General features: G+C 43.1%; 1 long non-coding RNA gene across 1 annotated transcript in view; it reads right to left on the reverse strand.

Moving 5' to 3' along the window:
* Positions 1-15,720: 15,720 nt before the first annotated feature.
* LOC123791332 (uncharacterized) overlaps positions 15,721-22,692 on the reverse strand; it is a 458,920-nt gene continuing 451,948 nt past the window's right edge. The window contains exon 4 of the long non-coding RNA XR_006779339.2: positions 15,721-19,574. This is a non-coding gene — a long non-coding RNA (uncharacterized LOC123791332). The remainder of the gene's footprint in view (positions 19,575-22,692) is intronic.

Here is a 22,692-nt window from a genome sequence, read left to right on the forward strand (position 1 = left end):
TTTTCCTCAAGAAACCTCCACCCATCCCTACTTTTTTTTTTATTAAGATGGGTTTCATCTAAATACATTGCTATATTTCCCTTCTTTGAATATAATAAGCAATGGCATTATCTTAAAATAGAATCTAAAGTCTGTCCCCAAGTCCCTAAGTATATAGAAAAACCAACATGTACTATGTGGAGAACAAAACCTGGAAACCAAATCCACAGGGATGTTTAAGGGAGAAATATCTAACCACTAAGGAAGCCCATGGGTTTGTGTGTAGCCACTGGTGTTCAGACATAAAAAGATTCTGAATTACCAGGGAGAGAAGCTCATCCCAATGATCAAAAGTATTGGCCTTCTTGATAAAGTAAGAGAAGTGCAGTCATCAAAAGGACTCCATGCCAGGCTCTGTGTTTACTGTTTTATTGGGGGATGGATGCTCCCCTCCATGTTACATATCTCATTCAGTTGAAGGTCTCAGCAGTTCTATGAGACAGATGCTATTATCCCATGTTACACATGAGCAAACTGAGGTGCTGAGCTTATGGGGAATTTGCCCAGGGCCACAGAGCTGGTGTACATTAAAATCCAGGATCTCTTACTCCTGAGCCCAATCCCATAGCTACTGAACTTGATGTCAATGCATTTACTCCAAGCTGCAAGGATATGGGTGGGAAGAGAAGATGGGTCTCAGAGAGTGGACTTCATTTAAGAAATATGCCTGTGAGAGTCAATGATGCTGTCTTCACAGATCCTTCAAAATCTCCTTTAACCCTTTTGTGAATAACCCCCCGGGTTTACTAGGATTGGGTGGGATTTTCTGAAATCACGAATGAAGCCCAGTATCTCAGCATAGCACAAGTACAGTTCACACAAAGTCTGATGGGGACCGGGGAGGGGGGGGGCTCACCTCTGTCTTGTACTTGTGCCATGTAGCACATATGGCCCCCACGGTCACTGCGGCAGGAAAAGAGAGGTTGTGATGGAGATCTGGAAGGCTGGGCCTGGCAGCCTACCTCTCAGGGGGCCCAGGAGGGGAACAGGTGGAGCACACAGAACATTTCATCTCAGCAGCTGTGCCAGGTTTTGGGCATCCTAGTGTCCCGTAAGTCTCAAACTTTAATGTCTTATATCCTCTGGTCTCTGTATCCAAAACCAAACCAAACCAAACGAAACCACCCAACAGAAATAGTGCCAAGTGCTCACACATGGACAGAATCAAGAATGCTACCACGCGAGTGTCCTAGGGCTGCTATAACTAAGGACCACACACTGGAGGGCTTAAAGTGGAAATGTGTGCCTCCCCAGTTCTGAAGGCAGAAGTGCCAGATCAATCTGTGTGTGGGCAGGGCCCCGCGCCCCTGAGCCGCTGGGTGGGATCCCACCGTGAGTCTTCCCAGCCCCGGGTGGTGGCCCTCAATTCTTGCTGTTCCCTGTCCTGCGCTTATCACTCCCATCTGTGCTGCCTGCTCCATGGCTGTCCTCACATGCCTTCCCTCTGGGCGTGTCTGTCCAGATTGCCCCTTTTTGTAAGGACATCAGTCACATTGGATTAGGGCCCACCCTAAGGACCTCGTCTTAACTTGGTTAATTCTATAAAACCCTGTTTCCAAATAAAGTCACATTCTGAGGTCCTAGGGTCAAGGACTCCAACATGTCTTGTGTGTGTCTGGGGGGAGGCGGGTGTTACGATTCAACACACAACACCAGCTTTTCTTAAGATTGGCATCCGCAGGTTTAAGGCATATTAGTTATCACTGAGTATGAACATAAAATCACAACAGCCCCAGTGGTGTTGGGGAAGGACCTACATCTGACCAATTCCCCATATTCCATGGCCACACAGCCAGCTGAGGGCCTCAGCCCTCCTTCGTCTCTAGGCTGCTAGTCTTAGATGAGCAGGAGAACAGACTGGTAGGAAATATGGGGTACATCTGTGTGAAGTTAAGATAAATATTTTAAAACCCCTTTCTTTATACATTCTGGCTTTTCTATAATGGAAAATCACCATTTCCAAATTAAAAAATCAGTACCTGTCATTTGCCTGCACCAAACTATTTCCGATACCCGACTTTCACACAATAGACTTTTGCAGATCAAATCTGGTTTCTGGCCCTCTACTCTTTTGACTCATCCTCCATTATGGATGGTCATTCCATGTCACCCAGTGGTCAGCCACAGCTTACGAGATGAATCTGTTACTGGATATTTTTGCCTGCCACCTTTAGGTTCTCAGCTCTCCTTGAGTTACTCACGGAGTGGCCTCAGACACGTCGCTGGACCCTGAGTTCAATGTCTTTCTGGGTAAAACAAAAAGGCTTTTCATGCTCCAGACCCACTACAAACATTCCAGAGCTACTTTTGGATCGCTTGATGCTTTAAGAGAGGTTGTGCACTTTTAATTCAGATGGGGAGTACTGAGAAATAAGCAGCTTTTATAAAGATTCAAACAAGATGAACAGTGATGAGTGACAGAAACAAGGGTATATAACATGTATATATATTTACTAGTATCACTTAGGGCATCGCTAATACCACTAACCTGCAAATCTAAATATAATAAAGTAATATGAAACAAAATGAAACAAAACAAACCCTGGGAGTGGGTAGCTCACTTTCTGAGAGTAAAGAACCACTGAGCTCAGCCAGGTTTCTACACTCTGAACCAGGGATCTGGAGCAGTGATGGGAGCTTCGAGGAAGCCTGCTTCTCTTTGAACTGTCAACGGTTTGTCTTTAGACAAACAGCCGCTTCTCCACCTTGTCAGCAACCTTCAAGGCATTCCCACCTTTAATAGGATTGAACAAGCCACTCTTCGGTCCCACCTCCTACCTAGAGAGTTCCAGTCTCAGGGGACACCGCCCAAGGCCTGGTAACATAAAATGCCCCTTGGCACTCTCCTTCTACTGCATCTGAGTTACCCTGACAATAAAATTTGCATACATCACCAGGCCGTTCCGTCCACACCCATACCCGCCTCTGGGCCCTGGAGTCTGCGATGGGCTCCTGCAGCCTGGGTGTTACCTGGCTGGAAGCAGGCCTTGCTAAAACAGCCTGCTCCCTGGGAGGTGATTGTATCAAGTGCCTGAAATTAAAAATGACAGGGTGCATTTAAATGTAAATCTACCAGTGCAGAGCAAGTCTTCACTGGTGGAAGTTTACCTCCGAATCTGCAGCTCTCTGCAGCACCGCTTGGGGTAAGGCCAGAATCCCCACCCAAGCCAACACAGCCTCTACTTAATGCACTCCTGTTTCAGAGTGAACAAGGAAGGAGGGAGCTGGGGCAGGGGGGCCCTGCAATCTCAGGGAACCTCTCACCTATTAATATTGGCCCTATCCAGACCTCGAAGCTTTTTCTGGGTCAGGAGAGACACCTACATACACAGGACACACATACACAGACATTCTAATGTGATCAGACAAAATCAGATTCACCCTGGCTCATACCTACCTATTTGCACACAAGCTCCTATAACACATCCAATTCGATGCATTCATCCACACACACGTGCACATACACAAAGTGTTCATATGCTTACCCACGTGTAGCAGTAAGAAGCAGTGTTGAGTATGCACGGATACCTGGAGTGGGGCTGCTAGGGCTCTAGTCCTGGCTTCTCTGAGATGTGGGATCTTGGACGAGCCATTCCACACCATGAAATGAGAATAAAGTCCCCAGGCCTATGTTACACAAGTGAAATTAGCCAAACACAGAAGACAAATTCTGTAAGGTCTCCTTTATACATGGGATCTAAAATTGTCAAACTCACAGAAGCAGAGAGTAGTATGGTGGTTACCAGGTGGTGGGGGAAGGGTATTATGTAAGTATTATACAATGTAAATCATTTCTGCAAGTCAGCTACATAGCATAGAGCCATAGCTAGCAATACTGTGTTACATGGGAAACATTTTCTAAGAAGGTAGATCTTAGGTTAAGTGCTCATCTCATAAAATAATAACAATAATAATAACAACAAGAAGGAGGAGGACGACAAGGAGGAGGAGGGATGGAAGAAACTTTGAGAGGTGGGTCTGTCTAGGGCCTTGATGGAGGTAATGGGTTCACAGTTGAACACTTATCCCCAAACTCAATGAATTGTAAACATTAAGTATGGACAGCATTTTATATGTTGATCATACCTCAATAAAGTGTTGTGTTTTTTTAAAGAAAGAAAAAAATGAGAATAATCATATCTACCCTCTGTTTTTCTTCTGTGGTATAAGCAGGAAAAGAAATGGAAAGTTCTTGGCATGCTAGAGACACCAGTTTTCAACATCATCATCATCATCATCATCATCATCATCATCATCATCAACCAGACTATCATCACCATCACCATGCCTATATTTCCATCTGAGGACACCAGTAAGCGAGCAAACCTCTGGGCTGTTTGTTCCTTTCTGGATAGCTCTCCAACTGGAACTGCGTATCACCTCTGACCGACAGACAAACTACCCAGACAGGTGGAATGGCCGAAGAATCAGAATGAAGCTTCCATTGGCACATCCAGCTTAAGTGCACAACACCACCACCACAACTACATCACAAGGAGAAAGGACTCAGCCTGTATCTGCAAGTAAGCATACTGAGGCTAAAGCTGCTTTACAAGCACCCAGAGGCCAGGAGAAAGGCTCTCACCACTCAGACACTGTAAAGTCATCTGATGTGCACAACATAACAGATAAAGAAGTGAGAAGATCTGGCCCCTGCCCTCCTGCAGGGCACGCTAGTGAGGGGGCAGGTCTGCGTCCAGACCAGGCGCGTGGGGCAGGGTCAGTGCTTGCAGGAAGGAAGCACACGGAATTATGAGGACCCAAGAGAGACAGAGGGCACGTACACCAGTGAGGGATGGGAGCAGGTGGGTAGGGTGTCCCTGAGGAGGGCTTTACAGAGCAGTGAGATGCTGGCTGGGTGTGAGGAATTGGACCGTCCCGCCATGAGTGAGGTGGGGAGGGTTTCCTTGGCACACTTCAGGGCTCAGGACCTGCAGATAGAGGGCTCAACATGAAACAGGAAGGCAGGCAAGAGAGAGCCCTGTCCTTTCACTGCTCGTGCAGGGTAATCGTGTGCTACGTGCAGATCCTTAGTGTCTTTATCATGGCCACAGACACACTCTCTTCAAAGCTCACCTCTTCCAAGAAGCTTTCCCTGACTCCCGGCCCTGGTACCTTTCTGCTAATTCACATCCATGCGTCTTGATGCAGCTGTGGGACGTCGGACTCACAGCCTCAAAGCGCTATGCAGAGAACACCGTTCGAGCTCAAGAAGTACTCATTGAATGGAAAGAATCAAGTCATTTCCAAATGGCAAACTGTGGGGGGGGGAAATATCTCATTGTTTTTGCTTTTTTTTTTTTTTTTTTAAATAAACATCCAAAAGTGCAGCTCAACGCAGAGTTGCCAAGCACCTTGTGGGGTCAGGAGTAATCCAGCCCTTCTCTCCTGAGTGGCAGCTGTTGGCCTCATCAGGAGGCTCAGAGCCTGCTTCCAGGGCACATAGGTAGGAGCAAAGGAGCCTGTTGCCCTCCCACCACGGAGCAGGAGGACAGGCCTTCTCCTACAATTGTGGCCTTCACAATTGTGAATTCAAATAACCCAGTTACATAACATGGCATTTGTGACGGCCCATTGTTCTGGCCAGCCCTCTCTGCTTTTGTCCCCTGCTCTGTGCGCCAGACCCTGAATGCACACCCATGCAGGGACCACGCGGCACTTTGCATTCTTCTTTTCCCCTCAGCTGAAATGGATCTTTGCATCTACCAGTTATTTACACATATTCCAGTTTCCTCCTCCACAGCATGCCATGATGTTGTCCAACTTGCTAAAATTAGAGAAGAGCGATCTAGGGGAAGAAAGGTAGAAAGAGGCACTAGCTCAAGAGCTCTGCAAATAATAGATAGTTGGGGGGGGGAGGGACTTGCAAGAGAGACTCTAGTCACTATAGGAGTGTGGATGGAACTCTCCCTCTTTCCCTACATGGCTGATCTGATGATGTTAGCGTGTACCTAGCTTTAATCAAAAGATCCCGTTGCCACTGTGCCAGGGTGCTGTTTTACCTTGAATACTTCCGTCTTCAGCTGTCAGTGACTATTTTCTCTTAAGATACATATTTCTCTGAAATGCTGTGTTCTGAAAAAGCACAGAACTAAAAAAAAAAAACAAAAACAATGGGCCATAAACATATTGGCCAAAGTTATATGCCCTTTAGAAAAATTAAAAAGAAAGGAGTAATACACACTCAATCAAAACAGGAGAATGTTCATAGATTTCTACTTTTGGCTCCTTGGCAAAGCCTGAAACGAACAGATGCTGGGAATAAGGCTGTTGTTAAGTCTGGCTTTGTCTACCTAGAGCTGCTGGCTCAATGGTTTGGGTTGAACACGTAGTCTTGTTCTTCAGTGGGCCCTTGTGAGCAGCCCACTCCGAGTCAGCAATATGAATGACTGAATTGGTGGTACTTCTGACACCAGCAGAAGCATCCCAGCCGAGCCATGCAGACTCCCAGTTTCCAAGTAGAGTCTCCAGCTGGGTTGTCCAACCATTTCCTTCAGGATCTGGTTCTGTACTGCTGGATCTACAGTGGGAGTCACCTATCAGGTGCCCAGAGCCAGGAATAAGTGTTGACCTGATCTAGTACACTGAGCGGGAAAACCTGAGAGCTGTGTTCATGTGATGATGTCTCAGCTTCTTCGTGTTGGGGTTCATTCATTCATTAACCCACCCAGGTGAAGATCCTGTGTACAGGGAATACTTACTGTGCCAGGCAGTGAATTCAATGCTTTATGAGTGGTTGTATCACTCAATCCTCCCTACAGCCCCATTATTATCCCAATTTTATGGATAAAGACAGTGCAGCCTAGAGAGGTTGATTGAAAAACTCAAGGCCAAACAACTACCAAGGGAGGAAGTTGGACGTTGAATCTGGGAAGCCTGATGCCAGGGGCCCATAGTCAAAAGGAGACAAAACCTATGCCCCATCCAGTCTTTCCTTCAGGAAACATATTTTGGTCACTTTCATGTTTAGTTGTTTGATGGAAATGTAAAACAATGCCCTTTGTTTTCACAGCTAAAAAAGAGCAAAACCCCAACAGCATGATGTACTGTGATGGTTTCATGAACAGAGACTGTAATAGTCTTCTATTGCTGTGTGACACATTACCACAAACTTCGTGGCTTAAATGACTCCCATTATTACCTGACAGTTTCCACACATTAGAAATCCAGATGGGATTAGCAGGGCTCTCTGCCTGGGGTCTCACAAGGCCAAAGTTAAGGGGACAGCCAGGGAGGACTCCATCATGAGGCTCTAGGAAGGAATCTACTTCCAACTTATTCAGGTTGTGGGCAAAATCCAGCTCCTCGCTGCTGTAGGACTCTGGTGTTAACTTCCTTCCTGGCTGCCAGTGGGCCCACTCCCAGCTTCTCAAGTCCCCTCTGGGGTCCTCATCACATGGTCTCCTCCACCTTCAAAGCCAGCAATGGTACATCAAGTCCTCCTGCTGCTTTAAGTCTCTCTGAATTCCCATCTGCCAGTAGCTGGAGAAAATTCTCTGCTTTTTAAGGGCTCATCTGATGGGGCCAGGCCCAAATGGATAATTTCCATGTTATGGGGACTTTGGACTCTACTTACATCTGCAAAACCCAGTCACAGAACCTAGATTCTCACATGATAGAATAATCAGGGGATAGGAATCTTGGTGGAGGACATCTTTAGACTTTTGCTTAGTACAAAGATAAAACTGGGCACTAGAGGATGGACATTTGAGCTGTGGGTGGAGAGGAGTTGGGGAGGGGCTGTGCCTTTGCTGGGCCTCTCCTGTGTATGCCTTTGTTGCCTCCTGCCTATGCCCCCGACATAGGACTTAACATCAACAGATGGATTTCTTGCCTGTCTGCCAAGACTCAATTTCCCCATTTGTGAAAAGGAAGGTAAAATCACTCAAAACCTGTGAGGATCTGAGATAATTAAGTTGAAATAATGCTTGTAAAAGGTTTTATATGGTAAATGCACGTAATAGATGTTCCATAAATACTGGCTATTATCATTACTAGTATTATCCATGATTACTTACTTACTTAGATATAATACTACTCATGATAGAAAAATATCAGAATAAATGAATGGATGATTTTAAGACATGGTGATACTTCAGCTCCTTTTTAAAGACACTTTGGAAAGCATTTTTAGGAAGTGTTTTAGAAAGTGCTGGGTGTTTGTCTTCCCTCTCAACTGCTCAGGACATGTGCTTATCCTATGTTTTACCCCAACTGTACTTTCCTCAAGGGGACAATGTGTCCCACCCACCCAGTCCTCAGAGCAGCTACATGATAAGAAGAATAATGAAAAGGATGACAGCAAGTGTGCTTAGGACTTGCTCTGTGCCAAGTACTTGACTGTGCACTTTACATATATTGACTCTTAACCTTCGCTACAAACTTGTGAGACAGATACCAATCTTATCCCCCTTTTACAGAACAGGAAACCAAGTCTGGGTGAGATCTCACTGCTAGTAAAATGCAGGGGTGCACACCCCTCCCTCAAGCAGTCTAGCCCAGCTTCGTGGATTTCTCTCCCCTTTTTTCCTCTCCTGCTCTGGTTTATTGCTCACTTTTCTTCAATGTGCTGAGCTTGCTGGTTTCCTGCACACAGCCTGCCCACTGCTGGGATCGCCAGCTCCCAATTTCCACTTTCTTTTCTATTGGCCTTGCTCTCATGCTTTATGCATCTTCTCAAATGGCCCAGAGACCAGCTTCACACAAACACTCAGATTCAGGGAGTCTGAGGTGGATCCTGGCACTTCCTGTTTCTAACAAGCACCCAGGGACACTGCTCCCTGGACCACATTTTTCAGTAGCCAGATGCAGGTGCATCATGCGCTCCATGAGGGTAGAGATCACGACTGCTATTTCTGCAGCTCTGGGGCCTGATCGTCTGCTGGTGAGTTCCACATGGCAAACCACAAGTAAGTACAGAGTGAATGGGTGAAGGAATGAGTAAAGGTATCCCTTTCCTCTTACTGGACTTTCTCTGTGGTCAATTTTAAATGAATGACTGAGTCAATCCTTGAAGTCAGAGAGGCCTTGATTGAAACCACATTTCCACTCAAGACCCATGTGGCCTTAAACAACTTAACAGCTGAATCCCAATTTTCTCTTCTATAACAAGGGCGTAATATCATAGAACCTTGCCCACAGTTGGCCTTGAACAAATGATAGAAAATGAGATCCCTGAATTCTCATCCCAGGCTTGGGTTCAATAACATCTCCACTGAAACCAGAGTGGCCACTGGAGTTCCATCAGTGGTTGACATGTTGGTCCAAGGGTAGGAACATTCATGTTCCTCATCAGTCCATTTTCAGTTGATCCATTCACCCTCCATATAGCAAGGTTTTGTGCCAAAGATGGCAGTAGTGATGAGCCAAGAAAGGATCTGGGGCAGGCAAGAATAGGTGTTGAAGGCTCTGGGTATCGTTTAGGAGGTTGGGGTTCAGCTTGGGTACCAATTACCCTGGCAGGCATCAAGGTAGAGAGTGGAGGCCAAGAACATCAATTTCAGTAATGGTCTACACTGGCTGAATGAGTCTCCCCTTCCACACAGCACGTTTCTCCACTTCCAAACCCACCTAGGATTTCTCCTAGGAAGCTAATCTTGGCTTTAGTGTGTATGCACACGTGTGCGCATACACACACACACTCTATGTCAGAAATGAGTAGCACAAACCACTAGATCTCCAAGTCCAATGCAAACTCTTCAGTATATCCCTTTCTTGAATATCCCATCTGAGAAATAATATATTGTTCAAGCTTTGCTGTAATACCTGTTAGGCAGCTTAGTTTCTCTTATTTCCAGGTCTCCTTTGAAAGTTTTCCCCCCCTTTGGAAATTTCTCCCCTCCCTCCCCCCTCCTTCCCTTCCTTCCTTCCATCCATCCATCCATCCATCCATCCATCCATCCATCCATTCATACATCCATCCATCCAACCATCCATACATCCTAGCTATCTTCCTTCCTTCTTTTCTTCCTTCCTCTTTTCCTTCCTTCCTCTCTCTCTCTCCCCCTCTCTTTCTTATCATTCCCTGGATTTCCCGAAGAACAGGAGGAGAAACAGGGAAAAGAAGTTCCCCTTGGCAGACAAAAATCTAAACTGTCCGCCAATACATATGGTGTGACTTAAGGTAAATTTTTATAGCATCTCCTTAAAAAATGTATTTAAGTTTTCCCCATATGGAGAAAAAATAAACAGGAAAATAGCTCAAAACATAAACAGAGATATTAAGTGAGAAGGCCATTCAAGCACAGGAAAATATTGAAATGATAACAGTTCACCCCAGTTTAGGGGAAAGAGCCCTTGGCGCTGGAGGGTGTAAAGTGAGAGCCAGCTGGGAGTCCCCTGATGTGACTTCCACACACACACACTCTCCTCACCAAGAGTGAGCACCCAGTTAAAAATGATAGCTGTCAGCCAATAGATTGCAAACCATCTCCCCAACCGCAGCTCCCCTCCCCCCACCCTAGTCAAGAACATGATGTTCTGGTGGCTTTGCTTTGGGCATGACTGAGTGTCCCCACCTCTGACTGCTTTCTATCCATCTCTGGCAACCCATGGACCTTTCCTCATCCCCACTGCACTCATTTGGGCCCTTTCATGATTCCTAACTAGTGGTTATTCAGTCATGATTGAGGCAGGAATCAGATCCTTGCCTTATAATCAGAGCCGGCCAGTTATCATGGGGCTCAGCAAGTTGATTCAATGCCACAGGGAAAATATATCATTCTGGGGTTTGGTTTAGACATTTGTCTTCCCTGATTTCTTTCTTCTTCCAACTTCAGCCATTATCCAAAACTCTGCAGGGCTCTGAGGTAAAGCAGACTTATGTGTGAACCCCGCATCCACTGGTATTAGATTGGAGAGTCTTGGGCAAGTTTCCTGAGATCTGAATGTCATCATTGGTGTAAAAAAGGAGAAATTGAAAATACTGATATGCCAGGTTTGTAAGAAATAACTGAAACAAGGCCCTAGTATCTACCTGGGAAAGGGCAAACTTCTTGGTACGTAGGTAGTCATCATTTAGTTGTCTTTTTGTTGTTTCAGTTACTTTTAGAAAGGGTAAGACGTAAGAGTAAGGGTTCCATTAATCCATGAAAGTAAGAGTAAGAGTAAGAGTAATGGGTTCCATTAATCCATGAAATAAGTCATCTTGGTTAGTTAGACACATTCAACCCAGAGTGCCTGCAGAACAGAAAATACACATTTTTTTTGCACTTCAGAAATGGTGACCACTGTCAGGACTGAATCAGGCTGTCTGTGACCAAGCAGGATGATGCTGTGAGCCCCCCAGGCACGCAGCTGCCCCTCCACTCCCCCGTTCCAACACATACAGCTTTGTTCATTTCCTCAGATTATCATGCTCACTTCCTGCCTCAGGATCTTTGCATGTGCCATTTCTTTCACTTAGAATCCTCTTCCTTCACTCAGTAAGTATTTTTTCAATGCCCACTAAGTGTCAGGCACTTTCTAGGAGATACTTTGGTGACCAAGACTGTGACCTTACGAGGTTTATGTTTTATGGGTATGTGAGGCTAATTGTGGGAAGGGTGAAGCAAATAATCCAATAAAGGGATAATTTTGGAGTGAAAAGTACTATGAAAATCATTAAATACCGTCATGGGAAAGAAAGTGACTGGATACAATGGTCAAAGGTCATAAAACCCTCTTCGAGGAAGATCTTTTGAATTAAGGAGATATTTTGAACTGAGATCTAAATGGTGCAGGTCATGTGACCATTTCAGGGAGGATCATTCCAGGCTGAATAGCAAGAGCAAAAGCCACATAGAGTAACTTGTTCCTAAGATGACTGCCCATGAATTCTTCACTCCCTGCATGTGTGTGCCTTCCCATCACTGAGAAGCAGAATCTATTTCTCCCTTGTTGTTGAATCTGAGCTGGCTTTGGTAACTCACTTGACAATTAGAATGGGATAGACATGATATTCTGGGATTGCTGAGGCTAGGTCATAAGAAGTCCTACAGGTTCTACTTTGGCCTATTGGAGCACACTCATGGAGTGCTTCCTCTGAGATCCCAGCTGCCATGCTGTCAGAAACCCAAACTCCATACAGAGGCCATATATAGATGCTCCATTTGACAGACCCAGCTGAGCTCCTAGCCCACAGCCAGCATGAACTGTCACTTACATAAGGGAGCCATCTTGTGTACCCGATCTAGTGGAGTCCCAGTCAACGACTGACTGCAACTCTAAGCAAAAATCATCCAGCTGAGCCCAGTCAACTACAGAACTAGGAGAGGTGATCATCAAGTACTGTTAAAAGTCACCAAGTTTTGGGGTGATTTGTTATGCAGTAGGAGATAATCAGAACACCCTATAACTCTTCTCTGTCTACCTCAAGCCCCTTCAGCCTTGTTAATTTCTTCTTATTTTTCAATCTCCAACATTATTCCTGCAGAGAGACCTTCCTATAACCTTCATCCCAGATGCTCAGGCACCTTCCTATATGTCCTCATAGAACCTTATGTTTTATCTTCATAGCACTTATAATAATCTATAATTTGTATATATTTTTATGATTATTTATAATTACTCCCCCACATTAGAGTCTACGTTCAGTGATAATTCTGTGTGTGTTTTGCTCACCATAACATCCCCAACACTTAATGTGGAGCCTGGCACATAGTAGGTAATGGATAAACACTTGTTGAATAAAGTAATAATGAAACAATGAAATGAATGCATTGGCTTTGGAAAAGATATCTAGTTGTCAAAGTTAGCATACTTGAAAACAGACATTGTCCCCAAACACTAATTCATGTCTGGTGGTCATACCTTGCTTGACTTTTTTTCAAAGAAAGCTTACAAGTTAAAATATTAAGTGTACAGGACATGTGGATCCCAAGCAAATTGGTTAAAAGATGGCTCTGTGATGTTACAGAGGACAAGGTGTCTCTAAGTGGGCATATACCCTAATGGAATATGGGTGGGATCCTGCTATCTTCTGGTTCTCAAGCTACTGTCAGGAGAGTCAGCAACTTGAGGCTCCTTTAATATCCCCAGCATCCCATGCCAAAGCCAGAAAGAGCATACACTCAAAAATACCTCCAGAGCGTCTAAAACATGGCCCATGACACTCCTCCTGGTTTACCCTCCTTCCACTTTAGACACCTGTTTTCCTGCTTGTTGCCTTTATATAATAAAAAGGTTTTATGCCTTATTTTTTTATTTTATTATTTCTGAACTTATTATTTATCAGGTACTATGCCCAGTGCTTTACATGCATTATCTCTTCTAATCCTCTCGGAAGCCTATGAGGTAGAGCATCTCCCAATTATAGGTGAGTAAATTAAGGCACAAAGAGGTTAAGAAATTTTCCCAAAGCCATGGAGTTAATGAGAAGCAGAGCTGGGTCTCAAAAACAAAATAAACAACAAAGAATCAAGCAAACAAATAAAAATGATTTGAGTGTTTCCAAAACACAGGTTTTTATCCACTGGGTTTCAATGCCTCATAAAAGAGAACACGTTCTCCTGCTTTTGCCCCATCCCATCTTAGAAATCTGGCTCGAAACTAGTTGGTGTGGCTCTGAGCTGGACACACCACAGGAGATGGCCCATGGTGATTAGTTACTAAGTTTTAAACTGTGAAACTTCTGGCACTGGGGTCAGACTCCCCTTCCCCACCAGCACCAGCCTGGAGACACATCTGGATGGGGTGCTCGGCCAGCAGCCAGTGGCAGGCTGGCAGAGCAGATCACCGTTGCCATTCTCAGGACCCAGGAGACAGGAGCTGAGTATGTCCGTCAAGCTGACAGCTGGGGAAGGAGCTTAGATCTCAGGAGAATCCCCCGAAAAAACAGCCAAAGTGAAACATCAGGTGCAAAGCAGCTTTATTCTGGGTGGGCCAGTTTTGAAACTCAAGACTGATAAACATGTCTGGGAATTTGAAAGACTGACTCAGAAATCCCCAGGCCCTTGGCTGTACCATTACGTTAAGGCTATAGATCCCACAAGTGAGCTTGCTCTAATCTTCTTTGCGCTTCCCTGACTCTCCCCGCCTCCCCATCCCCGCCCTGTGTGATAGCTGCCTCATCAAGTGTGAATCATGAAACCACATAAACTGCAACAAGGCCATCCTCCTGCTGACTTCTGGGAACATAAACAATAATAATGTAAATTCAACGTACTAAAGGCTTAAGCAAAGTGCTTAAAGGAAATCTATACTTTTTATGTAAACAGTCTTTTGTTTACGGACGTGGTAACAGTTGTTCTGCTCAACTCTGGAAGATCTGAAACCGGCTTGTCATGGAAGCAAAGGGTATAACCTATGGCCAGGAGATTGCAAAGGAAAGAGAAGGCAAAAACCTTACTTTAAAATGTCCCTTCCCCCTTCTGCCCTGCTGGTTGTTGATACTTTTGTTAGGTCGTTAGACACCCACATTTTCCTTTGCATGGCTCTGAAAGAACCCTGTGTAGGGTAAAAGGTCTGTGTGTGTGTGTGTGTGTGTGTGTGTGTGTGTGTGTGTGTGTGTAGATAAAAGAGAAAGAGAGAGAGAAGGGAGGGTGAAGGTGCTAAGGAGTTGAAACTGAGACATTACACAAACTATGAAAAACTTTCCCACCATCTATGTGTCTCCTTTTGTCTCAGAGCTGAATATTGATCCTAGGTGGTGATCTACATGGCTAGAAAATGTCAGACAACTTGAAAATTCCTTATTGTTGCTAACCACAAATATTTGGGATTTGTGTTATCTAAGTTATAATGAGAACCTGCCAGGGAAAAATTCAGACATACAAATCTTTGTGTAAACTACCTTAAGAGTCTTAAGCTGACAAAAGCCAGAGCAAAGTCTGAAATTTTGTCGTCACAGTACCCACAATTGAGGCTCCAGCTCTTCATATATTGTAACAGGATTCCAGCAGAGCTTGGGTTTTCCACGTATGCCATTCTATGTTCGGGCCAGAAAAGTCTTACTTTGTTCTGTGGCCTCCCTGGTCTAAATATCCAGGAATAGTAACGGTTATGGGGTAAGTTGGATTTAAAGGCTTCTGGGCACTGATAGGGGAAAGGGTGAGAGCAGTCTTAACATCACTATCGTTCTTGTGTGTTCAGAGTCCAACCCCTTCTTCTAAGAGGTTAGGCCAATCACACCGTCACTTCTACAAATTTAAACCTTGAGTACAGTCTCCCAGTCAAAAAACAATGGCAGCTAACACCAGTTCTCTATCTCACTAGGCCAATCAGAGGAATGATAAGAGGCCGGCAATCACAGGAGAGAAAGTAGAACTAGTGTTGGTTGTCCCTGCCTCCCACCCTGGAAAGCGAACCTTCCATGGAATAACTTAACCATATGCTGAGATTAACTGGTTGAGCCAGGCTGTCTGACCCCATGGGTTTAGACACACCTTTGTAGCTCACACGCACAATATTTTTCTTCTTCTTCTTCTTCTTTTCTTGAGGGTCTTTTCTGAGGCAACATTATTTTTTTAATTTTTGTTATTTTTTTATTTTTTTTTACTTTTATTATTAAATTTAATTAATTAACATACAGTATATTATTAGTTTCAGACGTATAGTTCAGTGATTCATCAGTTTTATATAATACCCAGTGCTCATTCCATCTGGTGCCCTCCTTAATGTCTATCACCCAGCTACCCTATCCCTCCACCCCCCTCCAGCAACCCTCAGTTTATTTCCTATAGTTAAGAGTCTCTTAAGGTTTGTCTCCCTCTCTGAATACAACTTACTTTATTTTTCCCCTCCCTTCCCCTATGATCCTCTGTTTTGTTTCTTAAATTCCACATATGAGTGAGATCATAAGATCATTGTCTTTCTCTGATTGACTTACTTCGCTTAGCATAATACCCTCTAGTTCCATCCACATCATTGCAAATGATAAGATTTCATTTTTTGATGGTTGAGTAACATTCCACTGTATATCTGTACCACATCTTCTTCATCTATTCAACTATCAATGGACATCTGGGCTCTTCCCGTAGTTTGGCTATTGTGGACATTGCTTCTATAGACATTAGGGTACAGGTGTCCCTTCAGATCACTATGTTTGTATGCTACCCAGAGGTAATCTACACATTCAATGCAATACCTATCAAAATACCATCAATGTTTTTCACAGAGCTGAAAAAAATAATCCTAAAATTTGTATGGAACAAGAAAAGACCCCCAATAGCCATGGGCAACTTCTTAACATTTAAAACATATACAACAAAATTTACCATTTTAGTTATTTCTAAGAATTAAATAAATTAAGTATTCAATTCAGTGGCATAAAGTACATTCACTGTGTTGTGCAACCATTACCACTATCAATTTCCAAAACTTATTCATCAGCCCAAACAGGAGTTTCCATTAAACAATAATTCCCCATCCTCCTTCCTCAAGCCCTTGGTAATCTCTAATCTACTTTCTGTCTCTGTGAACTTACCTCAGATGAATGGGTCATACAATAACTGTCCTTCAGTGTCTGGTTCATTTCACTTAGCATAATGTTCATCTATGTTGTAGCATGTATCAGAATTCAATTAAAATTACTATGTTGAAGAATATTCCATTGTATCCCCAGATTTTGTTTATCTATTCATCTGCTGATGGACATCTGAGTTGTTTCCACCTTTTTTTTTTTTTTTGGTATTGTGAATAACGCTGCTATAAAAAAAACGTGTAAAAGTATCTGAGTCCTTGCTTTCAGTTCTTTAGGATACGGACTTGGGAGTGGATGTGATCAAATGGCAGTGATGGAGTGATGGATCATATGGCATACTATGCCTAACTTTTTAAGGATTCACCACACTGTTTTCCTCAAGTCTTCAATGGATCAAATGAATGGGCTCACTTGATACCTAAGCCATACCCTAGTCTCATAAGGGCTGATGTACTTTAACTACAGAAGGGAGATTAAGGAGTTAACAAAACAAAGAATTAATAACTTGTATAAGACACCTAGTGGGTACCAATCAGGTAGTGATTTTTTCACATTATTTTTTTAAATTCTTAAAGTAACCAAATGAAGCAAGTGTTTTTAATTTTATACACTCTCCTCATTATCTTTAGCAGATAAAGCAGAATTTTAAAGTATAGGAAACTTCCCAAGGTCACCAGACAATAAATCTGTTTGGATCCAAGCCTCATGCTCATTCCACTCTCTACCACAGCTCCTTTTATTTAATCTGAACACATATGAGGTAAATGATCCTGAGCAGAGAAATCAGCCAGCCAGCTCAGCTAGAAGTCTAAACCGGTCTCCTAGGTGAAGTTCCAAATTTCAAGGCAAAGCATGGGTCAGTTCCCAGAAGGCTCTGCCTTCTGGCCTTGGGTCATCCCTGCCTGGGCCAGGGTAGTGAGAAAGAAATAAGGAAGGAAGGGAGGGAGGGAGGGGAAAAGGAAGAAAAAAAAGGAATGAAAGAAAGGAAGAGAAAAAGCAAAAAATACCAAGGCCATCTGGTCAACAGTGGGTCTATAACTTCCAGCAGTCATGCACTCTGTGTTGGCTAGCCTTTCACATGAAGCTGTCCCTGCTGAGGTTACATCCCTCCTCTCTGTGGCCTCAAGGAACCCAAGAAACACACTCATTGCTTCTTTGGTTATTTTATAAACAGTGCTTGGAAACCACGAGTCATTATCACTCTTCTGGCCAGCCAGTCAGACTTTCCATGCCCTTGTGTGCCATGCCCTTAATCTTCCCAAAGCCAGCAGCATCATTCCCCTAAACCAAGAGGATTGTTTACTTTGGCCATAATCAGGGCATAGTTTAAGTATCAGCCCAACCTCTCTCAGTGCCCAACAGGCTTTAAGGCTACAATCCAAACATTCATCCCACCATCCATTCTTTTATTCACACAATCATCTACTTACTCCTAAATCCTCTAAGTTTTACCCAGGCAATTATACGACCATATATCTACCTATCCATTCATCTATTCATCCGTTTACCCATCCACCCATTCATCTACTGATGCAAGTATCCACCCATATCCTCCCTTTTAATCATTCATCTACGTATCAATTTGTTCATTTATCCAGCCACTTACCCAATAACCAATCCAATAATTTATCTACTCATTCATGCATGGATGTATCCATCCATTCATCACCTACTCAATCACCTAGCAGTTCTTCACTCAGTCACCCAATCACTTACTTATTCAATCACCTAACCACCTGTTCACTAAATCTGTAATCACCTATTATAAGCCAGGCACTGGTGCTGATGTTGGAAGAACAAATGTGAACAATATGGTTACCCATTCCCCCATCTACCCACAATCTTCCATTGATTAGCATGTATTCATGTATCCACCCTTGTAGAATTCCACCCCTTGGGCACTGACGTGGTCACCTCCACTGACGTGAAGGCTTCCAGGGAGGTTCAAAGACAGAGGTAGAGATGAACCCTGATTCAAGTCCATGCAGTAAGTACAACCAAAATGGTAGTTGGGAAGGACTGGCTAAGAGACAAAAACTAATCAAGAGACAAAAGACCAGAACTCCGGTTATCAATAAAAAGAAAGAAAATTTACAATGGGGCATATCAATATGGAATCTGAAGAGATTCATTCGGGTACCAACAATAGTCATAGAGATAAGTCAATTCTGAGCCTTCCTGAGGGTCAGAAGGAAGCTCAAAAAGGCACCTAAATGCATCCATCAATTCATTCATTTATCCACCTACCCACATATCCATATATTTATCCATCTATCCCTCTATATTTGTATTGTTCAATAATCGCAGCAGGGGCTCTTAACCAAGGCTCCCTGAATAGGTACATTCACAAAATGAAATTCATCCTTGTGCTTCCAGTGTCTTCCATTGTGATGGACACAGAGAAGTGCAAATTAAATATTTGCTAAATAAATTAATGAGTACTCTCAGTTATGACTAGATAAACCCAAACCAGAAAGGTGGTGCCTTGATCAGATAATTTGGCTGGCTCTAAAGGTAGGATGAATAAGTTTACTTTTTATATGATTGCTTAATGGCAACGTGTGGATTCATCCTATCTGCATTTGAGAAATGAATATGCCCAGACGAGGCCATGACTAGTTTAGGCATGCCTAAAAGACTCGGCTTTAGCTGTTTGACAAAGTGAATCCATCTCCCTCATATTCTAACACACCACTGGAAAGGTCTAAGGCCAGATTCATGCATTAGGAGCTAATCAGCCAGATCTCAAGATTCAGTAGATCCAATTATTTTTGCTTAACACCACTTCACGAGGTCACCACAGAGACCCTTAATCAAACTGACTGTTTGGGATAACTACATTTATGTAAACAGAACTCTGACTTGCTCAGTTGAGGAAGACCGCTATGAATTTGGTCAATATAGTCAAGCTATCTGGACAACTCAGATTGAAATCTCATTTTTTTTTTAATTTCTAAAATACAAAACAAATTAAGTCCTTTCAATTTAAACCTGGAGACAACATAGCATATCACCAGCAGCATAGCAGATATGGAAGATAGAGCCAGAGAAAGATGGATTTTCATCTGGCATCACTTACCAGATCTGTCGTCTTCAGCAAGTTACACTGAATGTCTCTAATCCTCAGTTTCCCCACCTGTAAAATGTGTAAAAAACATCCTTCACTTCACCAAGTTGGATTTTAGTTGATAACCTATAGGAAGCATCTGTAATCTCAATGCTTAATACAAAGGAGGCACCCAATAAATAGTAGCTCCCAGTACCTTGATTCTCTAAATAGTTGCTCTGTCTGCCTAGCTCACTTTTCTTGAGACCATTTATTTAAAACAAACAAACGTCTTCTAATGTCCATTTGGAACTCTGGTCTCTGCAAAGCGTTTACCTATCTCTTGCTTCATTTACATTTCATCATCACCATCATTGCCATTATAACTCAAATTAGAATTGTTTCCATTCTACAGATAAAAACACTGAGGCCCAATTTGAATGAGTAACTTACCCACTTTATATCAAACTCAGAACTTAAACCCGTCATTTTCAGACTCTGAGCCCAGTTCTCTTGGTATCAGCAGGATTATAAATAACAGACCCAAGAAAATGAGCAAGATAAAGGAGGCAAAAGGCCACCAAATCCCTGAAGACCCATCCAGAGTGGCCTTGCTTAAGTAACAAGTATGTAGCTTGCTAAGAAGAGCCAAACAGACATAGGCACTCGTGGGTCTGGGCTTCTCCCGAATGTAAGCAGCATCATTAAGCATCATTGTGACCTTCTGATTGGCCTCCAACATATAAAGATGATCCTTTAACCTGAAAAGCTGTCTTATTTGCCTGGATTCCTACAAGGAGTCTGTATTTTATTTCACTATTTTCCTGGGTGTGCTTCTATTTTCTTATTTATTTATTTGAACTACTAAATTATCTAATTAGTGACATATACCGTTGACACATGGGCCACTATGAATATTTACTGCACACTTGTTCACGCATTTATCTAAATAGGTGGCATGCCAGAGCTATGTAATAAGGAATAATGATTCTTTAGAAGAGTTACAGGAAATTATAGAAGGGGGAAAAAGTTTTGCACAGTGGGTTGCAGCTTCCAACCACATCTATCAATTCTTCCTGAGATAGAGCAATTGCATAGTAATGACAAAAAATTTATAGTAATGAATAAATCAATATTCAGCTCTGTGGCAGTTTCAGATGTTACTTTTATAGGTCTTCCCGTGTCTATTATACACCCCTTAGCTCTGGAGCTGAGAGAGTGCAGTGAATGCCAACAGCTACAGGAGAAAGGGAATAGCTCAGACTCCTGAGAACATGGTGATCCATCACCATCCCCTCTCAGGGAGACCCATTTATATCTCTGAGCCCTAAAACGGAGCAGGTTACAGTGATCAACTACTCGGTGGACAAGTGTTTGTTTTAAGAATGGAGCTGTCATTTCATGTTGAGCAAAATGGAAATGCAAAAACAAACAAACAAACAAATTATTAAATAGGCATGGGTAGGATGGAGTAGGAGGAAAGAGGTGCTAGTAGAGAGGGAAGACAGAGAGAACAGTGTCTTCCAGGGGTTTATTCATTCAGAAAATATCAGCACATAGTAGGCTGAGTGCCTATTACCAACCAAGTATAGGTCTAGGCAGGGGTCAGCAAAGTTTTTCTCTAAAGGGCCAAATAGTAAATATTTTAGGTTTTGTGGGCCGAATGGTCTCTGCTGCCACAAAGCAACAGTGTCTATGGTGCAAAAGCAGCCATACACGATATGTTCCCCCAAAGTTAATGAACAAAGCAGGTGATGGGCTAGATTTGACCCGTAGGGTACACACTGCCCAGCCAGACTATAGAGCCACATTTCCCAAAGGATTGGCTCTGCACCAGTGGATTGTGGGATGATTTGATAGGGATATGGACATGGTATAAATGACTTAGAATCACACAAGGAGATTTAATTCCAAATATAAATCTCTTACAATCCTCTGATTATACCCAAGGAGAGAGTCTCTAGCCTCTACTATCTCTCTAACATTTTGCTAATCTCTTTTCAACAAAAAGAGAGCTCCCAAGACTCCCAGTCTTGGCAAACAATAGCTTCTAGAGATTCTTCAGTATTGTTCTTTTTTTTTTTTCCCCTGAGTTTCCATTTATGGCAAGCAATACTTGTTTCTGTTTACCATTTAGAAAGGTAGAAACAGTGTCTCTTAACCTTGGCACTACTGACAGTTGTGCTGAATCATTCTTTGATGGAGATTGGAGGCTGTGCTGTGTACTGCTGAATGTTTGGTGGCATCCCTGGTCTCTACTCTCTCCCTACCCCAGTTGCCAATAGCACAACCATTCCTCAACCACCTACTTCTTTGGTGACATTGAGCAACTATTTAATCTCCCCTACCTCATGTTTCTCATTTTTCCAGTGGGGATGACGATGACAATAGCTCTAACCTGATTGAATTGCTGTTAGGATTAAATCAATTCATTCATGCAAAGCAATTGGAAGAGAGCTCACCTGGGGAAAGCATTCAGTATTTGTCCTAGTAACAAAATGTTTCTGCTTTAAATATATTTGTCTAGTAACTTATTCAAGTGAGCCAACTTGAAGAAAATTTTATTAAATACATAATGTTTCATACAGCATAAAGATATGTCAAATTTATGGAAGTGTTTTATAAGTGCATTGAAGTTGTGAAACTGATGTATTTAAGAGTGGGATTCAGGGGTGTTTTCTGTGCTCTATTACTCATTAGATATGTGACTTTGGACCAGCTACTGAGCTTCTTTGGCCTCCAGCCTTCTCACAGGGAAGAAAATGATGCCTCCTCGGAGAGGTGTTGTAAGGCAAAATCAAGATAAATTGCTCAACACAGTGTAGGTACTCAGTAAATGTTATTTCTTTCCCTCCCTGTCCTTGTTGTTAGTAACTCTTACTGGTTGCATCAACCACCTATTGTGTAACAAATAACCCCAAAACTTAGTGGTATAAAACTACAGTCACTCATTAGCTCACAACTCCATAGGTTGGCAGTTTGGGCTTAGCTCAGCAGGGTGGTTCTTCTCCTGGTCTTAATTAGGGTCATTTATATGGCAGCAATCAGCTAGTGACTTAATAGGGGCTGGATAAACTGAGATGGCCTATTTACATGTGTGTCTGCAGGGCCTCTTGCTGCTTTAGCTCTCATCCTCCAAAAGGCAGCTCTGTGGAGGCAGCTCTGTTCCAGAAAAGCAAGAGCAGAAGCATAAGGCCTCTTGAGGCCT

The sequence above is a fragment of the Ursus americanus genome, chromosome 21, assembly GCF_024610735.1.
Source record: "Ursus americanus isolate L20-20 chromosome 21, mUrsAme1.1.p, whole genome shotgun sequence".
Classification (NCBI taxonomy): Eukaryota; Metazoa; Chordata; class Mammalia; order Carnivora; family Ursidae; genus Ursus; species Ursus americanus.